The sequence below is a fragment of the Coenobita brevimanus genome, chromosome 101 (assembly GCF_032717465.1).
Source record: "Coenobita brevimanus isolate Jiangsu-jjx chromosome 101, ASM3271746v2, whole genome shotgun sequence".
Classification (NCBI taxonomy): domain Eukaryota; kingdom Metazoa; phylum Arthropoda; class Malacostraca; order Decapoda; family Coenobitidae; genus Coenobita; species Coenobita brevimanus.
In genome coordinates this window covers 27342079-27364718 of record NC_137054.1, presented here as the reverse complement: position 1 = coordinate 27364718, position 22640 = coordinate 27342079, and the positions used below count along the sequence as shown (strand labels likewise).

The 22640-nt window shown below is 43.7% G+C and overlaps 1 non-coding gene across 1 annotated transcript; it reads right to left on the bottom strand.

Annotated features, from left to right (window-relative positions):
- Positions 1–20818: 20818 nt before the first annotated feature.
- LOC145415159 (5S ribosomal RNA) lies at positions 20819–20937 on the bottom strand. The gene has a single exon (XR_013900014.1). It is a non-coding gene; the product is annotated as a 5S ribosomal RNA (ribosomal RNA).
- Positions 20938–22640: the final 1703 nt, after the last annotated feature.

Sequence of the window (22640 nt, the reverse complement as noted above, 5' to 3'; positions counted from 1 at the left end):
CACAAGTAACACAAGTACAACTTTATAATATTAGAAACAAACACTTGATAGTATTAGCTTCCGTAAGGGTTGCAAACAACAGTCACAAAGGCCAAATTAATATTTTTAATAACATAATAGCGCTAGTGCCCGTGCCTCGCTCCAGCTTTATTGCAACACCATCACCATACTGTACAGTGCTCACAACAATGCATAATATTCCCCATGTACAGCAAAAACAACCGAACAACATAACCTTTGACAATGTCCGTAATTTCATCAGCCATTATCACTATTAACAGTTTCCTCGTAGCCTGGAATATTTCAAAAGGTTTCCTATGTGTGCTTTAGAGAGTAAGCACGGTGAAAAGTCGTAACAGTGATGCTGTTGACTGCACGTTTTCAAAGCAGTACATCAGAGTTAATTACATTAGTGTATCTACACTTTTTATATACGGTATGTGTTATATTTACATCTGTATACAACGAAAAGTGTAAGTGAGACCATTGTGATAAATTATAAATAATTAATACCTTCACATATACGGATCAGTATATTTCCTATATCACACCACCATCACAGCTACTACTTTAACTACAACCAATAGGATTACCATCAGTATTACCCCCAGAACCACTGCAGTAACACTTACCATATCTACAACCACCATCATCACAATCAACTACCAACATTTCCCCAGTTCCACAACCACAAGCAGTTGAAAAGAATATCCAGCTTCTTCCAACATTAATAATGGTATTATCCCTTCTCTCAGCTGGGGAGAGAGAGAGAGAGAGGGGGGGGGCGTATTACATGGGAATTCCCGTTTTTAATTTGTTACCCGTCTTCCCACGTGGTGTGCTGTTACTCTCACACCCGATCGTTGGTATAGCTTTGCATCTCTCGGCAAATAACCCTTTATGTTGACAGTTTTGGCCTTTCACTACACTATATATATATATGTATATATATATATATATATATATATAATCATCATCAGCCGTTGAGGTCCACTGCAGGACCGGCCTATCCCTACCGAAGCAGGGGCGTTACAGCCAATGTATCTCTACCCAGTGGCTTAGGTTGTCTGGTAGAGACTGTATGTAGGGTGAGAAGTGTTTGTAAGTGTAATTGTAGTGTTGTAATGGCTTTGGACGTGTGTGTAGTCTGTGAACCAAGTGTAATCGGCCCGCCTTAAGCCAATTGGGTGCAAACATACTAGTATGGAACACTGGTTCAACCACAGCACCGCTTATGTCCGCCAAAGTAGCAAGTGGCTCGGTGAACGATTCCCAAAGTTTTTACAACCCTGGCAGGAGGCGAACCCTCGTCCAGAAGCGTGCAAAACGCATTCTCTACCACTGTACCACAGAGGCTCCATATATATATATATATATATATATATATATATATATATATATATATATATATATATATATATATATATATATATATATATATATATATGTGTGTGTGTGTGTGTGTGTGTGTGTGTGTGTGTGTGTGTATGTGTGCATGTTTGTTTTAGAGTAATTTAGGCGCTCCAATTGGATTGAGCCGGTGCAGGTTTATATCCAACGGATGATTGGGGGTTTATTGCTTACAATATGTTCCTCAGAGATGAGGGAGGCTGGTCTTTCTCATTTTAAATGTCCTCAATTCGGGTCAAGCCACGGTGGCAAGTGGACGGCCCCAACCACCTTTCCCACAAACCTTGTCTTGCCTTGCCTTGCCCTTCACTTCTGGTGCTGGTGACGGGTAAAAGGCACTAAGGAGTACTCAGGCCCGGCCTCCCTTTCTGTTTTGGAGGAGGATCTTGTGCTGAGTGATGACGAGGATGGTGACACAGCCAACAACCACTGGCCCCATTTGCCTCATTCAACTGAACTGGGGCCGTCAACTACTGTACTTCCAGACCCGCCCTCTATACCACCTCCCAGCTTTGTCCCTAAGGCTGCCTCCTCCTCCAAACGACCCATGGATGACTTTCTCAATGGTAATGGGAAGCATTTATTGCCTATCTCTAAAGTCTCACGGCGGAAGGAAGGTATGGACTCTGAGTGCTGTGATTACCATGACACCACATCCCCTCCCAGGCCGCTGTCTCCACACCCTCCTCCCTCCATTCCAACCTTTGCACCCCGGAATGAGTACATCAAGTTCATGTTTGAGGGCAACAGTTGCGATGGCTGGCAGAAGTGAATTGTGCATACCACCTTGAGGGCACCCTGGCTGAGGTCAAGATGTCAGCAGTGACTTCCCGTTTTGTGTATGTCTCTAGGAAGCGTTTGGACATTATGCAGAATGCAGAGTGCGGTGATTTTCTTGCTCTTAAACTTACCCAGCAAGACTCTCTTGACAGGCCTCGCAAACTACTGACCAACTTTGTTACTCATTACCCGGTTGGTGTTGACCTCTTCCTCAGTAAGGAAGTGGATGGTGTTTACTCTGCAATTCGCTTCTTTCAAGACGGTAGGCCCATTAACAGAATAGTAGTGGTTTTGACTCTCCAGGACCCACCATCGTCATCTTTTGCTTTTAGTTTCCTGCTGTGTCTCCCACCCAGTGGGGTACGTCAGCTGGATAATGACAAGCCATCGTGTTACAAGTGCTGGGGTATTGGACACATATCCCGCTACTGCTCAGCCCAGGAAAAGTGTGCATTTTGTTCTGGGGGTGATGAGTCCCGCACCTGCCCCCACCACCACCTGAGGTCACTGAACACTGGAGGTGCCCTCGTTGCCAGTAGCCGGGAGTAAGTGTCTGGCATGGTTGTGCTAGATGTAAAGTCACTTTTACATCGTTGCGCACCTTCCCACTGCCGCTACCACCTCAGCCACGCATCACTGTGTCATCGTCACCTACTCCTGCATCTCCTTCTCCGTAGGTCCTATCCCTTCACACCGCTGAAGACAACCTCATAACTAAGTGTGCCTCCTTTGAATCGTGGCTTGACAACATTGAGGCCCACATGGCTAGATTGTCTGCCAGTCAGGCCAACATTGAGGCCACCCTCAACACCCTCGTGGAGACACAGCAAGCCATGATCGACTCAGTCACATCACTCACAAAGAAATTGGACATTTTCACCTCACGCTGTGATGAAGTAAGTGACCAAGCACCCTCTTCTCATAAACCAGCTCGTTTGGCAGGTTCGTCCACACCCAGTTCACGCACCTCAAGGAAACATCCCATTCGATGATATGGCCAAGCAATTACACGTCATGTCATAGAATTCTTGAGGTATCACGGCATTTGACAAACTTGCTTCCCTCCGGTCATATGTGTACAGCCATCATCCTCTCGTGGTCCTCATTCAAGTAGCTTTTGTTGGCCCCCTTCAACACCGTGACGCTCCCACTCTTAATGGATATGTTTCTTATGTTAATCATGTACGAAATGGTCTCATTACTTACATTCATTCTTCCTTGCAGAACAGATTTCTCCACAACTCCGATGATCCAGACATCACCTACTAGCTGTTTGAGGCAAATGTGGGCAGCAGCAGCATCCAGATATGCAACATATACTGTGCCCCCAGTTAGTTACATGAGGATGTCCTTCCTCCTCCTACAGACCAAGGTATCCTCTACATGGGGGATTTCAACGCTTATCATCCAGACCTGAGAGACTTGTCTACAATGAACCGAAATGAGCTCCACCTTCTACAATACATTCAACGCGACCACCTTACTTGCTGGACCACAGGAGGGGCTACTCACTCTTGCAGAGGGACGCTGGACCACATCGTCTCAGCCAGTCTGGTTGCAGCCCACGTCAGGAGTAACTCCATCCCGGCTCTCTTCTCTGATCATGTGGCTGTGGGGTTCCAGTACTTACTCCCAAACAGACATCCCCCCACTCATCCACGTGTCCACATCGCTATTCCTTCTAGGTATTGTCCTAACTACATTGCCTACATGATCACCTTTTTCCCTACTTTTGATCTGGTGTCACCTGAGGCATTGCATTCCTCTTTAGTATCTGCAACACCTGATTTCTATTTTAGATATGTTTCCAGGCCACATATACAACGTAGAGAGGGTGTGTATTCATGGACTCTCGATCGCCGCATCCGGCAAGCTGAGAGGATAGCATCGGCGGCTGGCCTTCTCTTTCAAGTGCTGACCATCTTCACCAATACTGAGCCTCGAGGAATGAACTAGTACAAATACAGGGTGGCGTGAGGACCGAGTCTTGGCAATATTTCACAGACAAAATTAACTGGCAAACAAGTGTGGGGACCATGTGGCAGATGATACGGACTGTAACAAGAGGGAAGGCCGCCAATGCCCTCGACCACAGCCCTGGTATGTATGCTCAAAGCTTAATTGATGAGTGGGTCACATGGTCGCAAGTAGACAGTCTCCCCAGGCATGTTCAAGTGGCACTGTCAGCATGTGCAGGTCATTGCGCACTACGGTTGATGAAGGTGCTGCTTGAGGAAGATGTCGAGGACACCACACTCATCACAGAGGATGAACTGCGATGGGCTTTTCCTCGGGGTAAGTCGACTGCTCCAGGGGATGATGGGATACCATTCTCTGTTCTCTGACAGCTTCAGCGAGTAGTGGGTGACCCTTTTCTTCACCTGTTCAACCTTTGCTACAAACTTGGTCACGTGCCTATCGCTTGGACCTGCAGCACCATTGTCCCCATCCCCAAGCCTGGCACAGACGAGTTTAGGCCAGTTTCCCTAACCTCTTGTTTCAGCAAGGTGATGGAGCGGACATTGCTCTCTCGTCTCATGTTCAGGCTAGAATCCGTGTTGTGTCACAGAGTCTTTGGCTTCCTCCCACAGCGCTGCACACACCACTGCCTCTTAGAAATATACTCCTGACTCTCCCCAGTGTGGTTGCTTTCATCGATCTGAAGAGCGCCTTTGATGTTGCCAATAGGGACTTTATCCTCGATCACTTGGTGGACTTCGGCATCAGAGGACGACTATTGAAGTGGGTATGAGGATATCTCACCAACAGGTCCTCCTGGGTCCTTTTCAAGATTATGTACAGCTCTACAAAAGCCTTCAATTTAGGAACTCCTCAGGGTGGTGTTCTTAGTCCCTTCTTGTTCAATGTTTTAATGCACCGACTACTCTCAAGGTTGCCTGACATCCCTGGTTCCACCATCACCTGCTATGCTGACGACATATGTATACACTCTACATCCCCACACAATCTCCAGCAGTTACTCATCTCCTTTTCTACGTCTGCTTCTGACTGTGGTTTGATTATATCAGCAGAAAAAAGCAGAATCTTTACAGTCTAGAACCCGAGGCTGCTTCCAGAGTTCACCATCGGTGAGTGCATCGTACCTCTGTGCGGACAGTACCTCTACCTGGGTGCACCAGTCTCCATCCCCTGCACCACTCGGGCATGGCGCACTCACCCCATCGTTCAGGATCATTTGCATAGGTTATAAAAGCGCCTCTCTTCCCTCAAGTGGTTCGTCAACAACACTACTAGAATCTCCATCCCTGTGGCTAGAACCGTTTATATTACCTTCATCTGTTCTATTATAAATTACCTCTCTCCAGCCTTAATTCAATTTCCCTTGTCATCCCTGCAACCCCTTGAGATGTTTCAAAATAAAGTAATGAGAGTAATTTTGGGCTGTCCAATGTCTACAAGGATTGTCAATATGCAAACTGAACTGAATTTGCCATCCATTATTGACAGAATTTATTCAACGGTTACATTTGTCACTCTTATATGTCTCCATTACCGTCAAGTTGTCTCCCACTATTTCAATATAATTAGAAATGCCTTACAGCCCCACCCATGTGTACCTCTTCAGGCTGGCGGCCGTGTCCTCATTAAGACTGTCTTTTTTCTCATTCAGAGGATAAAAACATCGACATTCCAGAGGCTGAAGTTTTTCCTTGTCTCCCACCGTGGATCCCGCCCCGTCGGTTCACTACACCCCCACCTCCAAGACGGCTCTGCCTGCACTACAAAAACAGCTGGCGCTGGAGGAGGCCATTCCTATGGCGCCATCTGTGGAGCCCACACTGAACTACTTCTACACAGATAGGTCCTTCCAGCCAGATGGTTCAGTGGGGTGTGCTGTAATCTCCCCTGATGTTGCTTCGCTGCCAGGGGGATGGGTGGGTCGCAGACTCCCAGCCCCCACCAGTTCCACTTACTGTGAGTTGTGTGGCATACTGGATGTTCCACTGTCAACGTGGTCTTAATGGTTTGGTGATTTGTGACTCTAGGTCTGCCCTTCAGGCTCTTTCCTCCCCTAAACCGAAAGACATTGTTGTGCATAGAATATTGTCCTTTTTGGCCTTAGTCCTTCAACATGCACTTGTATCGGTACACAGCTAGCACTAAATATCGTGCCACCGCTAGCACCAATAAAATGTATCGTCGCACTGCTGGCCATCAATTTAATGTAGCCGTTATGGAGTAGCAGTTGACTACATATTAAGTGTTCTGCTGTTTAGTATAACTAGACCACCGTGTTGGATCGGCGACACTGTCTGTAGTACACGTCAGCTACTCGCCGTCACTGCCCGACACTTCCCACCAAAGGTCCTCTGCCACGAGAAGGTGGAAGCTGGTCTGTTATTAAGTGGTGGCATAAGGTGACAGAAATGAGCAGATTAAATCTCTCTTTATTGGGTACAGAATAATATAACTGCGACCCGAGAGATATGTAAGAGCGATACCACCTCCCTTTGTAACTATAAAACGGCTTCTGACGCTGTACGCTCACCGAGCCGACTAGGGCGCGGTGCTGAGGTCAGCTAAAAAGTGAGGTGCCGAGCATTTACATATACTCTGGGCTTATGCAAAAAGTAGAGATAAATGACAACTCTACTAGCACATTATACACCTCAATAAAATGGTATTAAGTACATTCACATATACCAACATAATAAATGGTTCCCCAGGACTTTACACTTACGCACTATTCATATATCTTTTCACTTCTCCTAACCTTCATTTTATAATTGAAACAGGGTGGCACTTATGGTCTGCCATCCACCTTCTTCTATACCACAGCTAACAGCGAAATGATATTTGGTTGTTCATCATTCACACTTCATTACACACTGTTAATTATGACTAAACAGCTTTAAAAATTATTATGTAAAATGTGTGATACTACAACTTCATATGGAAAAAGATGTTGATACCAGAACATCGCTCGGCCACACCATTGACGTCCTCGTCGACATTGTTGTCCTAACTACCGTGTAGCCTAACCAGAGTGTAGGGTAGCTAACTATTCAGGAACATCCACTTGCAGTCCTCGAGTACGGACACGTGGTATCAGTGGGTTCCTTAATTGGCGCCTTAAATAGTAGCCTAAACCACAAACACAGGACAAGACCACAATAAGTAGAAGACCAACGCCAGGACCAAAATAGGAAGGAGAAAGGTATGAAGGAAGATAGGACAGTACATAAGGCTCTAAATCAGTCCTGTTCAGGTGGGAGAGGAAGGTAAGCTCCTTTAATACATGAGACAGCCTGTTCACATTCAAGGAAGTAACACTGAATGAAGGTAAAATGGGTCGTAACTGGGATGAGAAGTTCACTGTCAAAGCTAGATGATGCTTGCTAGGCAGAACTGCTATCTCTTTACTGTGTAACTCACAAAAATCAGGTGCAACATAGTACCCCTTTACTGTAAGGAATTGATTCTGTGAGGCACAAATCACAGTTACATCCTCTGTCTCAGGAAAGTAAAAGTACTGTTTCGCAAGAATATGAGCATGGAAAACTGACTTCAACTGAATGGGTTGGAAGGTGCAACGTTGCAGAGCAGAGGAAGTATTTGTGTCCAACAAGGCCCTCTTACACTCCTCTACCTTTAATGGTTCGAAGACAAAATGGAAAGCAGGACATACATGGAGATCAAGAAATGAGGCCTTACACTTCTCAAATTCATCCACAGTCGTTTCTGCTACATATTTCTTGTCATCTGAGACAACCAGCACCTCTGGACCCTCTTCAATAACAACAAGTGTATTATTAGCAGTAGCAAAAGGGAAGGAAATGAACCGCCATGCCTGGTATGTTACAGCATTCCTCATAAGTACCAATATCAGGATGCCTTCATGGGTCAACTGGGCCTCTAACAATGGGTAATAATATTCCAGTTGACTCAGATCAAAGAGTGGCATAAGTCCATGCTTCCAAATAGCTATATCAAGTGCATTTGTTAGTATATTAGTAGGCAGCAATAAAGCATTAACCCTGTTCAAACTTGCATCGATTAAGCCGTCCACCATATTGGCTGCATGCTTCTCCAAAGCAGTGGTTGACTCGTCGAGAGCATGTAAGTACTCAGCGAATACCAAGTTAGCTAGGGTTGGTAGGTTAATTTGGATGTTGTTCACAAGCTCTACTAGATGGTTGGTAGTCCTAATTATCTCGTTAGCTTTGTTAGTGAACTCATCTAACTGTTTATACACATGCATGATTAATCTATTACTGGCTTTAGCGGCCAGTGTCAAGTCATGCATCTGTTTACCCAATTGCACTACATCCTTATCTAATGCCGTGCCAAAGAGCTGTTGAGACAGGATTCCTAGAAAATCCACAAGTCCTCTCTTAGTACGTGCATGGACATGCTTGGAAAGATCAGAGTGTACGTTAGGTAAAGCAACATGCAAGTTAGTGAGCCTGTCGGTGAGCCTGTCTATATGCCTAGTCTGAAGCTCAACAATTCCATGCAAGGTTCGTTCCAAAGCTTCAGTGTCAGAGTTCGTCAATCGTGGGTTTCGATTAAACATCTTTCCCACTTCCAACAGTTGCTGTCTGAGATTCGACAAGCCCTTGGAGACCTCCTTGACAATATCTGGCGTTTGGAGATAGCCTTCCATTGGATAGTAGACGCATACTGCATCTTCCACTACTACGACTTCTCCAAGTGGGCTCTTCAGTGCTCCTGGCATTAACGCAGTCGTGTCCGTGTCCGACGTCTTTCCATAGGTCCACCCCAAGCAACGCACAAGGAGTATGAGCCACAGCCACATTTTTTTTCTGCAAGAGAAGATACTCCCTTAATCACTCTTGTTGTGGGATCGTAGCTTGCTGCGATACTCTTGGTTAGGGACAGGTATGGATGACGACATAGACTGCGACGAAGACAGAGGGGACAACACATCAGACGCAGGGTTAGTTAGGCCTAGCTCTTGACTTACTAGTTTGATCCTATCAGCATGTACTACCTCCTGAGTTCCATTAGCTTCATCCTTTATTCTATAAGTATTTCCACGTACTCGTTCCACAACGGTATATGGTCCGTGGAACTTAGGTCTGAGCTTGGAAATTCTCTCAGGGTTGTGGATCATGACCTTCTGGCCTGCCTGTAAAGTCTTTTCTTGACTACCTTTGTGTTGTTTCGCCATCATCTCCGCTCTTGAGGCTTTTAATCTTTTCCGTACTTCACTGTGTATACGTTGGAATTTCAACAACTGTACCTTTGCGTAGTCTTCTTCGTTGTATACTGGAGTAGGAGGTCCAGCCAACAAATCGTAGGGTAACACTTTCTCTTCTCCATAAAGGATATAATGAGGAGACTTCCCAGTTGATGAATTTTCTGAGGAGTTGATGGTCGCCGCTACATGTGGTAACCAGTCTTCCCAGTTATCCTCTTGATTTGAGGTTATTACTGGTCGCAAGACTTCCAGTATCTTCCTGTTTGTTCTCTCCACCAGGCCATTGCTCTTAGGACTGTAAGGCGTTACAAAAACTTGCTTTACTCCATACATACGACAGATTTCTTGTAACACCTGGTTACGAAATTCACTGCCATTATCGCTGAGCAATACCTTGGGTGTAGAGTATGGACAAATCACTGAAGTCACAAAAGCATGCACCACCTCCTCTGAAGTTTTCGTCTGTAAAGGTGCTAAAACAGTGTATCGTGAGAAATGGTCCACTGCCATCAGTACATAACTTGAACCTTGACGACTTCTCCGCAACGCTAAGAGATCAATGGAGACTGTATCCCAGGGTTTTTCCGGTAGAGGATATAGATGGGAGTCGGAAGTCCCGTCGTTCCTCGTATTTCCGCGCATTTGACACATTGACTGACGTGGGCTTCTATATCCTTCCTCATGGTCGGCCAATAGTATTTCTTTCTCGCCTCACGTATGCATCTATCGCGACCGGGATGACCCGCTTGAGGTACGTCATGAACTAACTGTAGCACGGCTTGCTGTAAGGTAGCAGGAACAACCAACTGATATGCAGTGTCCTTCCCTGGGGGTTGCTTATACAAAAGACCCTGTTGAAGATGGAAGTGAGTCATTGGTACTGGGAGTTCAGGTAGACAAGTCTCGTCGCCAGACTCCAAGGCATAGATGACTTGAGACCACATCGCATCATTACGTTGTTCCGCTTTTACCGTGTCTGAGGAATACTCAGCAAGAGCAACATCCTCGGCTATGGTAGCAGCAATGTTTCTACTCAATGCGTCGGCTACAACATTTTGACGGCCTGGTAAATATCTGACCTCTGGATCAAACTCCATTACCTTGCCAAACCAACGTGCAACCTTACCGTGCAAGTTTTTTCCTTTAAACAAGTCGCGTATGGGTGCATGGTCAGTTAAAACAATTATCCGGTAGCCAAAGATAATATCCCGGAAATGTCCTAACGCCCACACGACTGCTAATGTCTCCAAATGTGTCGTCGAATAGTTCTTCTCTGGGGGTCTTAATGCCCTACTAGCATACGCTATGGTATGTGTCTTACCTTGCTCATCCTTCTGCTGTAACACCGCTCCCAGACCCAGACCTGAGGCGTCCGTGCACAGATAGAAAGGTTGAGTGTAATCAGGAAACGCTAATACGGGTGTTTCTGACATGGCTTGTTTGAGCTCGTTGAAGCTTTTCTCTTCCGAGGGTCCCCATTTCCATGCAGCATCCTTCTTAAGTAGCGTTGTTAAAGGTGATGCTATGATGGCATACCTGTGGACGAAACTCCTATAAAAGCCAGTGAGGCCTAGGAACGATCTTATCTGATCTTTGTTCTGTGGTGTAGGAAAATTTAACATTGGCCTTACCTTGTCCAGCACAGTCTTGATGCCATTACCATCAACTAGGTGTCCTAAAAATCTAATACTGGATTTCAGAAATTCACACTTAGACAGCTTAATTTTCAGACCTGCGGATCTCAAGGTTTCCATCACTCGTTTTAACTTGTTAAAATGACTGTTAACATTGTTACTCATGATGATTAGGTCATCTAGATACGCTAAGACGTCTTGCCCTAACATCTCGCCAAACAATTGGTTTATCATCCGCTGAAATGTTAAAGGAGCATTACTCAGTCCAAAAGGCATCCGGAGAAATTCAAAGTGCCCACGGTGAGTGCTAAAAGCAGTAATGGGACGCGACTCTTTGGTCAGCTCCACCTGCCAATACCCTGACGCTAGATCCAGACAAGTAAACACAGTATTTCCCTTACCTAATGATTGAAGTAAGTCTCGCAGATGCGGAATCGGGTAACGATCCTGTACTGTTACCTTGTTCACTTGCCGAAAATCCACAACAGGTCTCACACCACCGTCCTTCTTAGGCACTAGAAAGAGTGGTGCATTCCAAGGCGAGGAGGAAGGCTGGATAACTTCATCACGAAGCATCCTTTCAACTTCCTCATCCACTGCTTTCCTTTGGCTGTGCGGTAGACGGTATGCGGGCACATAAACTGGATTTGTACCAGGGCACAAACCAATATGATGCTTCACCCTATCCGTCCTACCCAGCGCTTCTCCTGGAAGTGATACTACGTCGGAAAATTCTCTAAGGAGGGCTAGGAGTCGTGTTTTATGGTCTACATTATCCGTGACCTTCACATATTGCTCCAGCTGTTTTTCCTTAGCCAGACGTACGGGTTCCGACTGAGTCGTTGCTTGAGATGTAACTAAAGGAGAGATCACCGGCATGTCGTCGACTTCCTTTATGGGGGCACCATAGCACATCAAGTTGCCTATATAACAACCATCTCTGAGCTTAACTGCGCCACCACTCATATTTGTGATGAAGAGGGGCGTCTTCTGGTCTTGGCCAACGCTAGTCAGAGTCGATTCCAGCGACAATGCCTTATGTTTTACAGTCTCAGTTAAGCATGCTACATCAGTTCCCACCGACACGTCAGGTTCTCGGACAGGAATTTTACAGACAGTTCGACTGGGTAAGTGGTGATTACCACTCACTATAGCCCTGACTTTCTTCCAGTCCATACCCTCCGCTTCGTGTGCATCCGGGGACTCCCTTGACGCTTCACTTGTCGGGGTCACAACTGGTTGGACGGCTCCTGATTGGATGCCAGTTCCAGTTCGTGTTGCTGAGGGATTAAGGCCTACAAACTCTTTCCCATTAAAGGAAATGGAATGTCTTTGAGGGTGTATTACTATATCATACTCCTCCATAAGCCTAACAGCCCATCAGCTGGCAGAGGAAAATCCTCAACCAGATAAAACGTAGCACGTAACACAGGAGATCGTTTATCTGCCCTCAATGTCAACGGCCTGGCTTACAATCCTCATTCTACTCCCTGTCTCACCTGTCAACATTACATCAGGTGGTGATAATGTCCAGTTTGTTAGAGACATTTCACTTTTAAGTCTATCCAACGCTTTACTAGAAATAATGTTTGTACATGCCCCTGTATCTACGATCAGGGACACTTGACCTTTCCCTATGATCCAAGGAATAGATAATAAGTCCACCTTAGTAATAGCTGCCACACACGCAGGTGGATTGTACTATTTTAATTACTTTTGCACGTGGCCCTGAGCTTCCCCCGAACTAGCTGGGTTCCCTAGTTTCTTCCTCTTTTCAATGACAAAGGGGCAACAGTCTGTTTCATGAGGACAATGCCCATGTATGACACACCATCTTTTCACCTCTGGCTTAACAGCCTTGGTCCTTTGCTGTGGAGAACTAGTAGTTGTATCTCTCCAGCCCGAAGTTTGCAAGGCTTTGCTAGCTTCTGCATAGCATATGCCTGCCTTCGCCAAAGCCTGCTGCTGTGCTTTATCAGTAGCCAGATTAGGTACAGGTATCTGCCACAAAGGAGGAGGGTTAGTCTGACTTTGCAAGCCCATATTGTTAGTCATGCCCCAGGTATTTGGATAAAGGCCCTGGGTTTGCATGCCAATATTAGTATTCATGCCCCATTGATTAGGATTCTGGGTTCGAATGCCAATACCATCTGTGTTTATACCCCATGCATTTGAATAAGGAACAGAAAATAAATTCTGTCCAAAACCTTGTGGTGTACTAAAAACATCTGAAGTATACACAGGTATGTGAGTGGTTGTAGTACTATCACTAATGACTGGATTTTGCATATCCTGAGTGACCAAAGGTACTGTTGTAGTCTCAACTTCCACAGTCTCCTCTCTAGGATTACCCTCATTAGCAAGACTAGTGGCCATTTTGGATCTAACTGATTGCTCTGGGACTGTTGAATAAGTATGACCAGAACGCAAATGCAAAACGTTCAAATCCTCATCCTGTCCTTCAGAAATATCCTCATCACCTTGATCCTCAATATGTCCTTCACTCATTTTATATGTCTGAGCACTTTTATTTGATGTTTCAACCCACTCATAAAATTCTGAGTCTAGTGGGGTTGGCTTATCTCTATTTCCCTTAATTCTACGTCCCCACTTTTTCACTGTATCCATCCGACCTTGTCAGTAATGTTCCCCTCCCTGTTACAGGAAGATAAACTGACATAAAAAAAAGGATAGTTACGGTAAGTGACAGAGAACGGGACACATATAAAATACACAGAAAGTATATTTATTTCAAGGGAATGCTGAGAAACCTTTATTTCCACACATTAACTAACGTGTGTTGATTCAAGTGTGTGTGTGTGTGGATTACTAATGCATGGACACTACCTAGATATGAAAGTCCAGGATGATGTTCCACATTCCACGTTCCACACTCCACCAGACTCCTCCAACCATACGCAGCAGCCCGCTCGCTGTGGGATTTAGCAAGCGACTGGTTCGCCCTGCAACACGCCAGGCAGATGCCACAGACGCACCACACACAATCGTGGCACCTCTCGGCCGCTCTCGGCTCCCCCTCGGCTCGCTTCGGCCGTCCGCGCCTCTGGGGTTGCTAGAAGTCGCTAGTTGACCCACTCCTCACCGCACTGGCTTGAACTCCCCTTATCTCGCCTCTCGCACACTAGAGCGAGATTCTTGCCAGTTTGCGTTTGAAGATGGAGATATCTCGCACACCACAGGGCGAGATAACTGCCAGTTTGTGCTTAAGATAGGAATCTCGCACTAGCAGAATAATGGGAGGAATTAATATGCACCACTCCAGTTTATCTGCTCCACTTAACTCACTGGTAATTAGTCCCCTTACAACAGTAGAGTAAGATTTTCTGTTTCACCTTCAGGAACGAGCGATTGCAAGGGTTACTGGTTCACAGCATAAATCCCTTTAGCACGTATCGTATCCCAGCACTGAGCACCAATTTAATGTATCGGTACACGGCTAGCACTAAATATCGTGCCACCGCTAGCACCAATAAAATGTATCGTTGCACTGCTGGCCACCAATTTAATGTAGCCATTATGGAGTAGCAGTTGACTACATATTAAGTGTTCTGCTGTTTAGTATAACTAGACCACCGTGTTGGATCGACGACGCTGTCTGTAGTACACGTCAGCTACTCGCCGTCACTGCCCGACACTTCCCACCAAAGGTCCTCTGCCACGAGGAGGTGGAAGCTGGTCTGTTATTAAGTGGTAGCGTAAGGTGACAGAAATGAGCAGATTAAATCTCTCTTTATTGGGTACAGAATAATAAAACTGCGACCCGAGAGATATGTAAGAGCGATACCACCTCCCTTTGTAACTATAAAACGGCTTCTGACGCTGTACGCTCACCGAGCCGACTAGGGCACGGTGCTGAGGTCAGCTAAAAAGTGAGGTGCCGAGCATTTACATATACTCTGGGCTTATGCAAAAAGTAGAGATAAATGACAACTCTACTAGCACATTATTCACCTCTATAAAATGGTATTAAGTACATTCACATATACCAACATAATAAATGGTTCCCCAGGACTTTACACTTACGCACTATTCAGATATCTTTTCACTTCTCCTAACCTTCATTTTATAATTGAAACAGGGTGGCACTTATGGTCTGCCATCCACCTTCTTCTATACCACAGCTAACAGCGAAATGATATTTGGTTGTTCATCATTCACACTTCATTACACACTGTTAATTATGACTAAACAGGTTTAAAAATTATTATGTAAAATGTGTGATACTACAACTTCATATGGAAAAAGATGTTGACACCAGAACACACTGACAGTAAAGTTTTTGTGGGTTCCCTCCCATATAGGCATTAGTCACAGTGAGAGTGTTGATAACTTAGCGAAAGCTGCCTGTAGACTACCTCCCCATGGTGCTGGTCCTTCACCCTCACTCTCCTGCCACCTATCTAGGGTCAGTGCTCATACCTTCCATTCCATCAGCCATCACAGAGACCGTCAGAGAGCCCACAGCGTCTCCATCCAACATTATGATGCGTTCCACCACCACCTCTACAAGTATCGTCGTCAGGGACTCAGGGTGAGGAGGCGCAAAGTGGTGGTTACCAGGTTATGCCTTGGCTACAGGCCAGTGTGGCAAGTCGCAGCATTGGAGGAAGCACCCCACTTCACCTTGTGCCTCCTGTGTCACGCCCTCAACAGTAATATGCTGGAACACTACTGTCTGCACTGCCCTCAAGTCGAAGGTTTGCTGCCCCAAGGATGCCCACTGGTGGATATCTGTCAGTATCTGCTGTTGGGCAACAACTTGGATGACCTTCTCACTCGATACCCACATTCTGGTGGGTGCTGAGGATGCTGCCGTGCTGACTGGTCCTGCCTCATATTATTTACTGTCCATACATATCTTTGCCATAATCCCCTAATGTGTTACTGTTAACAATTTTTTTTTGGCACGACTTACTTTTGACTAATTGATTCTGATGTTATTAATGTAAATTTGTCAATAAATTGTACATTGGACTGACACCTTTGGCGATATAAAATGATTAAAACAACAATCTTAAATGTCAGGACCAAATTGCCTTGCCTGAGGCTCCTACGCTTCTCTGGGGCAACACTGGATTAGATGAATGAATGAATGAATGTTTTAGACCATCGACCATTAGCATTTTTTAAAATTCATTACGTCCAATGCGATGACGTCTTATTACGTCCAATGCGATGACGTCTTACGTATTCTGGTATTGCTATCACCACCTGATTAAATTAAGAAGAGACCCCTGTGGGTGAAGAGGCTACATCTAACCCCCTCAGTTCGAGGTTTCGTTAAGGACACGTCCACACATGTGCTCAAACAAGTGTTGGCAACATGTAAGCAACACAGTAACGAACAAGCTGCAACCATGTTGGGAACAGCAGCGTCCAAATCATGTTGGCAACATCATGATGAAGTCTCAGCTGCCTTGTGTGGACACACTTATCCCATCACCTCTGTTGCCAGTGTTTGAAGCTGCACTGAAACATGTTTGCATACATCTGTCCAAATACTGTACCATACATGTTCCCGAACATGGTGCCAGCTGTGTTGCCAACATATGTTCGAGTACACGTGTGGAAACGCACTAAGCTGAGTAAAAGCAGCCTTTGGTTAAATGGTTAAGAATATCATCACGTTTTTACGTTTTTCATTCCTAACATTCTCAGAAAATATGGAACAGAGTTTTTTTTTTTTTTTCTCAGTTGGCCAGGCTGTATATATTCCTGTTTATTTCATTGTCATTCTTAAACCATTAAGAACGATGAAGCAGTTCCTTCTGTACTATTGGCATCGACAGATGATGAAATTCATTTACAGGAAGCTTTTAGAACTTGCGGAACCTAAAGCCTTCATTAACCTCTTTCACTTTGATGGCTTTCCTAAACAAAATTAAATCACCTGCAGATTCTAGGAGCAAAATACAGTGACGTCCATTGGCCTAAAGGAGTTAAAAACATTATATTTTACCATGTTTTGACGGGGTTACTTTTCAAAATATTGGTTAAAAATAGAATGATCTATCCCATCCAGTCAATTAACCCACAAGATGTCGCTGGGAAAGTGTGCCAGAGTTCACGATGTTGTTCTTGCGTTGACTGTAGTACAGTAACTTCCGTCTCAACCGAGATAAACGATGTAGTTTTCGGCAATAAGGTGCTCTGTAATTAAATCTCCGTAAACGATGAAAATTAAACTCATGTTGATATAGCTACAGCATTTATGACTCAGAAATTGAAGGTGAAAGAAAGAGAAAATGAAGAGGAGGAGGAAATGGATGCGGAGATAAAATGAACAGGACGGAATGCAGAGGAGAGGGCGATGAGTAACACGGGTAAATAGATACATAAACAAATAAACATCAATCGATAGAGACAGACAGCAAAAAAGCAGAAAATGATTGAATTATAAAAACTGAATAAGAGAAGACAAAGTGAGGGAGAGGAACGCACGATCATGGACGGGGAAATGAAAAGGAGTGAAAAAGAGGTGAGACTGCGAGAGAAATGTGAGAATGGAGGGAAAAAAAGGGAGAGTGGGAGAGAACGATCTAGAAAAGTTGAGAGTGTGAGGAAGAAATTAATTGAGAGAGAGAGAGAGAGAGAGAGAGAGAGAGAGAGAGAGAGAGAGAGAGAGAGAGAGAGAGAAAATCAAGGAACTCGTGGTAAAGAGTGATGGACTCCCTAAGACCAATGCGGGTCAGAGCTGAAGTGAGGCTATTCAGACTCACTGGACGCACCCCCAGTTGAATATAATCGTCCGGTCTTAACTGGGACAGAAAAACAAACCATGAACGGATAAGAAAACTCGTTCCTTAAATGGTCCTAGTCTAAAACTCCACTTTTTATGTATTATAGCTATCTGATCAGTTTAAACATTGTATTGTAGCCTACCATCATCATCATCATCATCATCCCACCCTTTACATTACTTTTATCATTATTATCAATATCATTTATCGTTATATTTTTCATCACCAACATCATCCTACCATATCAAATCTGACTGGTGCAATATATATATATATATATATATATATATATATATATATATATATATATATATATATATATATATATATATATATATCATCATAATCTGATGCTATCAAACCTCTTTGGTATCATCATCATCAACTAAATTTAGTCCCCTAATTAAAATGGTACTGAGAATGGTTCAGGAATAGAATTGTGATGAAACGTTAGTACTGGAAAGATGAGCCAAATGCTTGTTCTCTTCCAGGCATTATATATATATATATATATATATATATATATATATATATATATATATATATATATATATATATATATAACCAAAACCATGGCCGAAGGTTGCGACAGTAAAACGACATGTAAATTCAACCCTACATTATTAAAACTCCAGAACGTGCCATTGTGGCGTAGCATAGCGCACCCGAAATGTGTAATGATAATGACATGGCTTTTAACTAACCATGCAGTACACAAAAGTATGCCATTAAGAAAAGAAAGGGAGGATTACATATCGTTTTCTGCCATTCTTCCGATGGTTTTTGGCGTATTATCATCCTACATCTTCATATTTAAGCTTCGCCAAATAAATGGCAAAACTTTTTCTTTTTGTCAGTATTATTATGTTTCGCCATATAAAGGGCGAAGTTTTTAGGTTTTGTCAGTCATATTAAGTTCTAGGTTTTGTCAGTTTTATTAAGTTCTGTCACATAAATGGCAACGCACCTTGTTTTCGTCAGTCTTACCAAGCTTCACCAAACATGTGGCGAAGATTTTTTTTTTTTTCGTCAGTGTTGTTGAGTTTTACTATATAAATGGCGAAGCTTCCTGTTTTCGTCAGTATCATTAAGCTTTGCCATATAAAAGGCGAAGCTTCTTGTTTTCGTCAGTAATATATATATATATATATATATATATATATATATATATATATATATATATATATATATATATATATATATATATATATGGGAGACGTGGAAGATGTGTGTAGGATATTTACAGAAGAAATATGTACAGCATGTGATGTGGTGTGTGGAAGGAAGAGAAGACGGAGGGGGGTGCAAGGAACAGCGTGGTGGACTGAAGAGGTGAAACAGGCTGTGGCACAAAAGAAGGAAGTATACAATGAATGGATGAGAAATAGGGGCGTGGAAGAAGTTGAGTGGCGGAAGAGAGAGTTATATGTAGAAAGAAAGAGAGAGGTGAAAAGATTAGTAAGAGAGAGTAAGAAGAGAGTGGATGAGGAATTTGGATGGAATTTGAGTGTAAAGTGGAGGGACTGTAAGAAAATGTTCTGGAAAGAGGTGAAAAGAGTAAGACAGGGTGGAAGTGAAGTTAGCAAGGGAGTGAAAGATAAAAGTGGTAGATTACTAGTGGAGAAGGAAGAAAAAGTGAGCAGATGGAGAGAACACTTTAAGGAATTGTTGAACGTAGAGGATGGAAGTAATGCGAGTATAAGTGGCTGGGGAATGGCTGGGAGAAGGAGGGAGGTGAGAAGACAGGAAGAAATCAGTAGGATAGAAGTTGTGGAAGCAATGAAGATGTCTCCATGGTTGTTCAATCTGTACATGGATGGGGGTAATAAAAGAGGTACAAGGTAGGGTAGTGGATGTTGGAGTGGCCCTGGTGAGAGAGGATAGTGTTTGGAAACTCCCTGCATTGTTGTTTGCGGATGATACTGTGTTGTTGAGTGAAGGCGAAGGGGAGCTGCAAGACTTGGTGGATGAGTTTGGGAGTGTGTGTAAGAAACGAAATCTAAAGGTGAATGTAGGGAAGAGTAAAGTGATGGTCTTTGAGAGAGGTGAAGTCAGTGAATGTACAGCGAGGTTGGATGGTGAGGAATTGGAAAATGTGAGTACGTTTAAGTACTTGGGTACGTAGTGTGATGAGTAAGGATGGAGGTTTGGAGGGTGAAGTGCTTGAAAGGGTACAGCAGGGAAGAAAGGTTGCTGGTTCTTTGAAAGCAGTGATAAGAAACAGGGAAGTGAGCATGGAAGTGAAAAAGTTACTACATGACAGTATTGTGATTCCAACTCTAACGTACGGAAGTGAAGCTTGGACGTTGTTGGAAGGACACAAGTCAAGAGTGAGAGCAGTGGAAATGAGTTATTTAAGAGGAGCCAGTGGAGTCACATGGAGAGACAGGCTGACGAATGAGGATATAATGGAGCGTTGTGGTGTGGATGTGGATGTGATAGGATGCGTTATGAGGAACACACTGAGGTGGTTTGGCCATGTGGAGAGGATGGAGGGTGAAAGACTGACGAAGGGAGTGTATGTGAGTGAGGTGGAGGGGGGAAGAGGGAGGGGGAGGCCGAGGATGAGATGGAGGGATGGGGTGGAGAGGTATTTGAGAGAGGGGTGTGAGTTGGGAGCAGGGCAGTGAAATGGCGGGGGACAGGGCGACTTGGAGGCGATTTGTTTGTGGCCACCCTAAACGGGATTGAGGCGTCTGGCAATATATATATATATATATATATATATATATATATATATATATATATATATATATATATAGATAGATAGATAGATAGATAGATATAGATATATATATATATTTTCTACGATCTTGATGATATTACACATGAAGGTACCCTAAGGTAACCAAGTCCTTGTGCCAAGTATAAATGACCATGGCCAATTTTTTTAAGGTCATATACTCTTTTTATTCTAATAATTGTCATCATCATCATCATCATTGCCAGGCGCCATGTATCCCAAACGGGGTGGCCAACGGCTTAGAGTTAATTGTTTTACAGGGAGGGGCACTAATCCTCCACCAACCCCACTTGACACGTAGGGATGCCAACAGCATCTGGTGTTCCCAGGCGGTCACCCATCCAAGTACTAACCAGACCCAACGTTACTTAACTTCGTTGATCGGACGGGAAGCGGTGTACTCAACGTGGTATGGCAGTTGTATATTTGAAATTGAAAATCTCAGAAACTGAGATACAGCTGTCTGGTTAAAAATCCGATAATAAAAATATTTCCTGAATAATTTTGGCTAAATATTTTGCCATTTAGCCTAGTGGAAAGTGCCGAAATCAAATCTGCTCAGTGTTTTCTTTGAAACGTATTTTAGAGAAAGCCACGAAAACTCTAAAGCTGTAACTTTCCAGATATACAGTATAGCTGTGATTCCACTTATAATCTGAAGGGAATATGGTTACAGTTAGGCATACAGTGAGCCAGTTATTAGGACAAAGGAAAAATTTACACATGCATTCTTGTACGTCTTTGTCGTTAGATCCTGTTAGTGTTACACAAGAAGTTACGTTAGGGCCTTCAGATCTTGTTTTTATTCACATTCCTTTTAATATACTATAGCAGTGGCCGTGTGTCTGTGTGTGTATTTTGGGCAGCCGAAACTACACAATGAAATCGCACCAAAACTGGAGCAAAAATCACAAAAAATTCGCTGCTGTGAAAAAACTTGGTCTCATCACGATTGAAAAACTTTTACTATATCTAATGAGCGATCAAATTTTGACCAAAAAACGCCGATCCCGGCGCCTGGCCGGTTGCCATGGCCATGTGGTTAATATCTCGGACTTGCATGCGGACAACTTGTGTTCCATTCGCGAAAGGAGGTGAGGGCGTCTTTCTTCAGTAAGGAGGCGTCCTGGTGCACCAAAATTGGCATGAAATAATTCGCTGATGTTGAAAAACTCGGTTCCATCTCAATAGATGATTTTTTATTAGAGTTAAGAGCGATCAAAGTTTGGTTCGGAAAACAGTTCATTCGGTACCGGGACTTTTAGAATTCAAGTCTACTCAAGCCATGTGAGAAGCACAAGGAAAAAGTGCGAAGCACGAGAAAGCGAGCATGCAGAGCGGGAGCCCTCCACAGGAACAAGTGCGAGAGGGCCAAAAGGGCCCACGAGCACTTGTATATACTATACAGCAAAGCTTCTTTATTGTGTTTACACAACCAGAGTAGGTAAATAGTTATTTTTTTCACATTTTATTTTCTTCCATCTTGATATTACACATAAATCTACCCTAAGGAAACCAAAGTCCGTGTGTCAAATATAAATGATCTTGACCTACTTTTGAAGGGGATATACTCATTTTTATTATAAACATTGCATATTTGAAATGGAAATATCTAGGAACTAAATGAGATACTTCTATTTGGTTGAAAATCCTATGAAAAAAAAAAAATGCATGGAGAATAATTCTGGCCAAATATTTTGGCATTTAGCCTAGCTTTTTCTTCGCAACACGTTTAGGGGAAAACCACAAAAGCCTTAAAGCTGTAACTTCCCACATATTTTTCTGTGGTTCCTCTTATAATCTGAAAGGAATATGGTTACAGTTAAGCATATAGTTAGCTATTTTTTTTTATGCTAGGGAGAAGGAACCAAAGGGCCACAAGCCTGCATTAACCATTCCTTCTCAAGAGAAAAACAAAATACAAGAGAAAGCCAAATTCAAGATCCGATCATTACGAGATGCCTGGACACACACTGTTTGAAAGACTGGAGATCATAGCTAGTAGGAAATACAGACAGAGGGAGACAGTTCCAGAGTTGACCTGTTGCATAACTGATGGACTGGGAGTAACGGTTAACTCTTGCATTAGAAAGTTGGACAGAAGTCTGGACACACTGTGTTTGAAA